Source organism: Python bivittatus, unplaced genomic scaffold, assembly GCF_059951505.1.
Source record: "Python bivittatus isolate LINGU-HERP-01145 unplaced genomic scaffold, Pbiv_v1 ctg000060_np1212, whole genome shotgun sequence".
Lineage (NCBI taxonomy): Eukaryota > Metazoa > Chordata > Lepidosauria > Squamata > Pythonidae > Python > Python bivittatus.
In genome coordinates, this window is record NW_028277044.1 from 355,973 (window position 1) to 363,240 (window position 7,268).

At 41.9% G+C, this 7,268-nt stretch overlaps 1 protein-coding gene across 3 annotated transcripts in view; it reads right to left on the minus strand.

Annotated features, from left to right (window-relative positions):
* Positions 1–4,940, minus strand: part of MBNL2 (muscleblind like splicing regulator 2) — a 78,374-nt gene extending 73,434 nt beyond the window's left edge. For all 3 annotated transcript variants that reach the window (XM_088136439.1, XM_088136438.1, XM_007428391.4), the window contains exon 1: positions 4,791–4,940. The gene's annotated coding sequence lies outside the window, so the exon portion shown is untranslated. The remainder of the gene's footprint in view (positions 1–4,790) is intronic.
* Positions 4,941–7,268: the final 2,328 nt, after the last annotated feature.

Below are 7,268 nucleotides of genomic sequence, written 5' to 3' on the forward strand. Positions count from 1 at the left end.
AGAGCACTGATTTTGACCAGATTAAATTTATTACCTTCAGCACCTCTAAAAGGCCACTGTAACAAGACCATTTTATGTGAACATCTCTGTCTCTGTCCAATGAAGGAAAATGAATCAACTCCCCACACTCTTCCACACAGTACTGCCCTTTTCATTCACAGAGGTGAAAGATCTAAACTTCCTCTCCTGCCAGCAAACCATGGAAACGTAGAAGAAACAATCACCTAGTCCACTTTCTAGCAAATAAGTCAAGGACATCCTCCAAGCAAAATTCTTGCAATTGTTATTGCAGTATGTTCAAGGGCTGTATAACTACCATAAACTACAGCATCTCTCATCTGAGAAATTTTTTAGGTAGGATTCTCATATCTTTCTAATACATTTTATTAGATACTTTATAAATCTATCTAATCTATTAAATATAATTACTATTTCCATTTTTAATGTGTTTGTATATAGGAATACAGGGTTATATCCAATTAATAGTTAAGCATTTAAGTCCCTCTAAGTATTTTAGATTCATTTTTGTATTTAAGACTCTTGGGGGTTTTTTTTCTCTTTTTCTTTTACAATCTGCTTATCTATTTTCCTTTTCCCTTTGACTCTGTCCTTCTGTCATGGAATGGGTCCATAATAAAAGATATACACAGCATCAAAAACCTTTAAACATCAAAGATGATTGTTGCATACAATTACTTGTATCAATTCCTAGAATAAATTATTGGCCAAAGCTAGTCATATTTCCTATGTCATATTAATAATACTGGTTAAAAACAGCAAATATTCAGAGTATAAATATGTCTGAATCGGCAAGATGAGTATCTATTTTCACTGTCTTCACAACTGAAGCTTGGAAAGTGATCAGTCTGTAGCTAATCAATCAAATTAAGAGTAGATTGAAGGACGATGAAATGACTTTAAATTTTGGTCTTTGTCTTCTAAACAAAAGATAACTTTATTAACCTCAGTACTGCCCATCCAATCTGTCCTGTAATGGAGAATCATATAAAACAAGACACTGTTAAAAGGTTACTCTTGCCTTTAACAAGTCTCTTTATTGCACTTCCAACAGTACAGTGAAAGGCCACACTAGTATCAAGGCTATTAATAAGTGGAGCTTTGCTTAATCTGGCAAAAAATCTTCATTACCTTCTTCCTTCATTACCATTTCAGCACTTATGAGCAAGCTGATTCACAGGACACTTTTTTCATCTGCCATTAACACATGTGAGGAAAATATTATGGCCACCAAATTCTTCCCAGCTTCAACTACAATCCTTACCATTCATTGATCACCTAACTCTTTTTCAACACTGATCAAAGAAGCATGGCATCTTCCTTCTTCTTTCTGGTGACTGATCTGATGTGTAACTCCATAAGATCTTGCTATGAGTTTGCCAAAATATCCTCTTCTAAAATCTACTTAGTAATGTCAGCTACCACCAGAAAGTGAAGGTGAAGAAGATTAAAATGGTTGGAAGGAAGGTTGAATTTTGGAGCTGAAGATGTAGCAAATCTGGTTTTGTTCAGAAAATGATAAAGTAGATCAATTTGTATCAAAATCATCCCAATAAGAGTGAAGGCTAAGCAAAACTAAAATTAAAAAAATGTTCTCTCCCCATGATGCAAAACTACTGCATTAATGCCAGATTGAATAACTATAGCTGGGTGAAGTTCCAACAGACAACAGCATTATACCCCACCTACTCAAAGTGTCTACAAAATATTGAATTAATCTTGCTAAGTTTAATGGGGCCAGCTCTCCCATATCTCTTCTCAATAATCTTACTATCAAACACAGAGCATTGAACTCTGTATTCAAAACAATTTGTGATTAATCAAAATATGAATGTTTTATTTCCAAGATAGTTAGATCTTAGGGCTCTGAAAGAAATAACTTCCAAATACGAACAGATGCTTCACCATTTTCTTAATCACCCTAGACAGTGCTTTCTACAGGTTGACAGTGGGGGGAGAGTAGATTCACTGCCATCACCACAACTATGGCCCAGAGCTTTTAAGATCCAAACCACAGTGAGCAAGTTTTAGTAAGAGTTAAGTGACTGTACCCACAAAAGGTGGGTATTTAGTTTTTTTTCAGCTTCTTAGGACTGAGGTTTGGACTCTGAACTGTAAATAATATCCAGGTACCAGGGTACCTGGTGTGCCCACAGGATCAGGTTCCAAGAAAATATGTTTAAAGCTGAGGTGCTAGAGTTACCAGAATGGAAATCCTTGTGCTACAGTTCAGAAAGCAAAACAATTCCAACAAGAGGATATTAATGTACAATAGAGAATATGAAGCAGCAGTTAAGCATGCAATCTGAAGTGAGATACATTGAAATCAGTGTGACTTATTTCCAAGGAATATCATTAGAACTGTGATATTGAACTGTTCACATTCAGTTCAATGTGAACTGAAAAAAATCAAAAGCAGGTGCTACCCCTAGCCCTTGAGCATCTAGCATTCTGCATCACTCAGTTATGCAAGCGAAGAGGAACGGTACAAAACATGAAAATCAGTAAAGGATTTTGTTTGGTGATGGCTACCTTCTTTTTCATTAACAATGTGTTGATGTAGAGAATAGAATGTCTTTGCAGATGGAAGTTTCAATGAAAGATTTGGCAGGAAAAAACAACGTGTTGATTTGTATGATACAGTAAATCTTATTAAAACTTACCAATGAACAAACATACCTGCAATTCTCATGAGTGCCAGTGGTTAACAAAAGAAAGGCGAACTATGTTTTGCTTTAGATTTTTCTCTAATTTGTTCTAGGAGGAACAATTTAGGGACAGTACCCTAAATTAACCACAAACTTTGTCGTTTTCTGATGGTGTCTGCTTGCAGAGAGAATTCGCTTGGACCACCCTACTGCTCATTTATTGATAAACCTTAATACAGCTTGCTGTGTCATTGCAGACTGACTCTATGCATGGTTTAGCTTGGATTAAAACATATCTGATTTACAGGAGACAAAAATAAATATGATCTAGTGGAATATTCTGACAGCATACAGTATTTTCATATTAAATATTTCAGCAAATATTTCAGCATATTTTCACAGCATATTTTGGATGCAGTGCTCCACTTTCCAATCCCTCTTTCAATGCTCGTAAGAATGTATATCTATCGCCAACTACTACTTGTTGGAATCTTTGTTACACAATTCAGGAATAAAACTAAAATTGATCTGCTTGTATAGAGTTAATTTTAACTAATGGAATAGGGAACAAATATTTAAGGAGAGATGCCATTGCTTTCAATAGGACTTAACTCTTCTATGCACTGGATCACTGCCTTCTTTGCATTTTCAGACATGTTTTCTTCCATATGCAACAGGCTATAGCATTAATTAATTAATTAAGCTATTCATTAAACGAAGGGATGGGGGATGGTGAGAACAGCAGATTCCCGTGTGGAAGAACTTGGTGATACTGACAGCAACTCATTTCCTCTTTTTTCTAATGAAGGTTGATAAAGACACTCCACGGCTCGGAAGGGAGACAGGCTCTGGCACATTAATAGGATTTTATAAATTTCAAATACCTGGGAGGAAAAAAACCCTACCTCCTCTATTCACCTCCGTGGGTGAAACTTCTTTTTTATGTATCAGAGCTTCCAAAGATTATGCTTTCACTCAAATCACTTCAGCAGCATAAATTTCCTGCTAGGCCTCCATTTAAGAAGCCACCCCATTGCATAAAACATCTTGCATACAGATAAGCTCTCTTCCTTGCAGGAACAAATTCTGTTTAAAAGCAAACTTTAGTTCTGCTTACTGCTGTTCCATAACTAAAGAATCACATTGCCAAATGCTGAGTTAACAAAATAATGAACCAGCGCTGAACCACAAGTAACACTTGCTTTCTTTTCACATGTTCTAAGCAGCCAACAGCTGGTAGAACTGTCCACAACACGGCAAGAGTCGTGTTTCTAAATCACCCAACAGTATTCTGGGCAGGGTACAAATTCTTTAAAAGTATATATTTAAAAGCAAGTGGGCATAAAACATTTTTATGTTTAAAATTGCATATGCTATTCATTAAACGAAGGGATGGGGGGGGGGTGAGAACAGCAGATTCCCGTGCGGAACAACTCGGTGGTACTGACAGCAACTCGTTTCCTCCTTTTTCTAATGAAGGTTGATAAAGACACTCCACGGCCTTCCACCGCTCGGAACAGTATTGGGAGACAGGCTCTGGCCCTATGGGGTTTAGCCAAGAGTTGCACATAACGATTCACATAAATAGTCGCCTATACAAACACACACACACACACACACACAAAGCGATCGGGCCCTATATACTAATTGGGATGGGGTAGGGAGAGAGGTCCACTTGCTTGATTACACTGCCTCCCGGCCAGCTCCCCAAAACCGGATCTCAGCTAGTCAGGGGTTAAACCCAGACCGAGCAGCAGCAGCGCGAACTGTTCTTGGTGGACTAAAGCAAGCCCCGACATGAAAGCAGCCTGAACACCGGGCAACGCCGCTCGTCCTCGCCACACCGACTACGCACGGAACCTGCAATCATCTCCATAGTACCCGCTGAGCGCTGGCCTACAAATATATACAGCACGCTCGTTCTCCCGGCACAGGCGCGCACGTCAGCGTTGGATGCGTCCCCGCCACCTACCCAGAGGCCGGCGTCCCCTCCGCAGACCGCCGCCCACACCTGGCTCCCCGTCACCAGGCGCTGGAAGCTCCTTTCGCTTGCCCTTCGCCAGCAGTCCTGGATTGGGAGGGAAGCTACCGCGCCTCCCGACAGCCCTGCCACTTTCCCCTCACCTGCAAGGGAGACCGAGCGGCCGCAGCGCTTTTGAGCTTCGGCGCGAACCGCAGGAACTTGTCAGCGCTCTGTTGGAGCGGCGGAGGGGGCCGCTAGAGACGGGCTGGACCAGGCCCTCTACGAAAGGGCTGAGCTGAAGCAGCCGCGCCACCTCCCTCCTGCTCCTCCTCTTCACGGAGCCGCAGCCCCCGTGACAGAGCCGCCCACGAAACGCGCTGCGGCGTGAACCAGGAACGGCCGCCCGCCTGACACCGCGGCGCTGGAGACGGCGATGCCCCGCGCTTCGTCTCTGCCGCGTGTACTTCCCCCCACCCATCGCCCGTCCAAAGTGGTTAGTGGGACTCCTGAACGCCGGAGGGATTATTAGCAGCCGTGGCTGGGAAGGAGAATGAACGACGAAGCTTGATGTTGGCGAAATAAAGGCCTGCCACCTTTTGATACAGGCAGAGCATGACCTTGAATGAGCGAAACGAAGGCTATTCCGACCTTCCTTCGAATAACGCGCAGCGTTTCTGGTGTGATTGAGGTGGAAGTAGGCACGACTCAAAGGAGAGATGTAAAAATCCAAAGATACTAGGAAAGCGGTGTTCGAAACTCAGACTTGTTTCAGATGCATACTTTGCCTCTTTTGCCCACTTTTCTTGAATGGTCAAGCAGACAAAACATAAATAGCAAGTTGCTAATATCTCCATCTAAGAAATATATCAGCACAAAGTATGTACATATGACCAACCTCTTGAAAATGGAGGCCAAGGATACATCTTGCAAAGACATAAAAATACAGAATTACATTCCTTCTGATATTTTAGTATGCAGGTCTGGATTTCACATTGGAAGTGAAAAACAGGTCAAATAAATTATGCATTTTAAACCACCATTTTGTAAAGGTATAAATCGAATAATAAATACAATCAAGATCATTGCAATGCATAACGCTTATGTTGTTCCGTCTCTGCCCACTCCTATTTTTGTTGCTGTTTTAAGACAAGAAGATATTTTTGCTTGAAACAACAGTAATCAGTTTCCCCATACCAAGAGGGTACCAAGGGGGAAACTGATGTTTCCCAAGCTTTGTTGCTTTGAATGACAAACACAAATCAGTGAATAAAGTCCAGGTGCTACTCTTGCTCTGCCAGTTCTACACTTGTCATAGTGGGCCATCAGTGGAGAGAAAAACAGATCCTACAATTAAGCAGAGGAAAGTAACTGATCCTGATCTCAAAGAAAGGACACCAAAAACAAATTATTATTGTAATTCACAGGTATTTTATAGCCTGACATTTGCTGCTTACACCTCAGACTACAAAATGCCTAGTGACAGAAATTGGGACTGAGATTGCCTTCGCTAAGCAATGTCACATCACTGCATTACTCAGTGATGGCAATCCCCCCAGTTCTGGTTCATAACCCCAAGACACACAGTTCATCAGGTGGGAAGCGGAAGGAGTCCCAGATAAGGAGCGCAGGAATGCCACAGGGGAGGCTTGGCACAGGCCATGCCCGAGTTTGGGGAGTGCTGCAGTGTGGTGCAAGCACAGGGAAGCCAAGGAAAGAGGAAGTGGGGTGCATGTGTGTGAGTGCAGAGAGACTGAGGAACAAGGGCGTGGGATGCATGCATGTGTGCAAGCACAGGGAGGCCAGGGAAGGAGGGCACAGGGTGTCTGTGAGTGCAGGGAGGCCAGGGATGCAGCATGTGGTCCATGTAAATGAAGAAAGGCTGGGGGGAGGGGAGACTTAACCAAGTGACTTGTGACCTTCCCTGCCAGCTTCCCCATTGACTTTGCTTGTGGGAAGCCTGCAGAGAAGGTAGGCAATGGCGATCCCATGACCGCAGGATGCTGCAACTGGTCGTAAGTGTGAGCTAGTTGCCAAGTACCCAAATTTTGTTCATGTGAATGTGGGGACACTGCAATGGCTGGAACTTTGAGGACTGGTCCTAAGTCCCTTCATTCAGTGCCACTGTAACTATGAAACAGTCACTGAACGAATGGTTGTAACTTGAGGACTACCTATAGTTCTCTTTCCAGCTCTCTGTCTATAACTTCTGTCTTATTCTCCAGAATTTCCACTTTGTCATTAATTTGTTTTATATCTCCAGACACTTGTTTTACAGAGCTTTCCATCTTCTTAACTTCTTCTGTCAGCTCCTCTTTCATCTTTACAAGCCTTTCATCCATTCTTTTTTCAAAAGCTGTCAATTTAGTATCCAGTGATTTAGTCAATTTAGTATCAAGTGATTCAGTTAACTTATTGCTCTCAAATGTTCAGTTAACTTATTGCCCTCAAACATTTTTCTGAAGTAAATCTGGTGTAATTCCTCTCTCTGCAGGTTGCTCTAGCGATCCTCTCCTCCTCTCTGCTGTTTTTGCTGCTTTTCTGGTGGATGCCATTGTAATATTGTAATCCAAAAGTGAAAGTGCCTTAATTGCAAGGGAAAGAGTAAAAGGCAAACTTCCTTTTTTTCTGTTTTGTCTTCT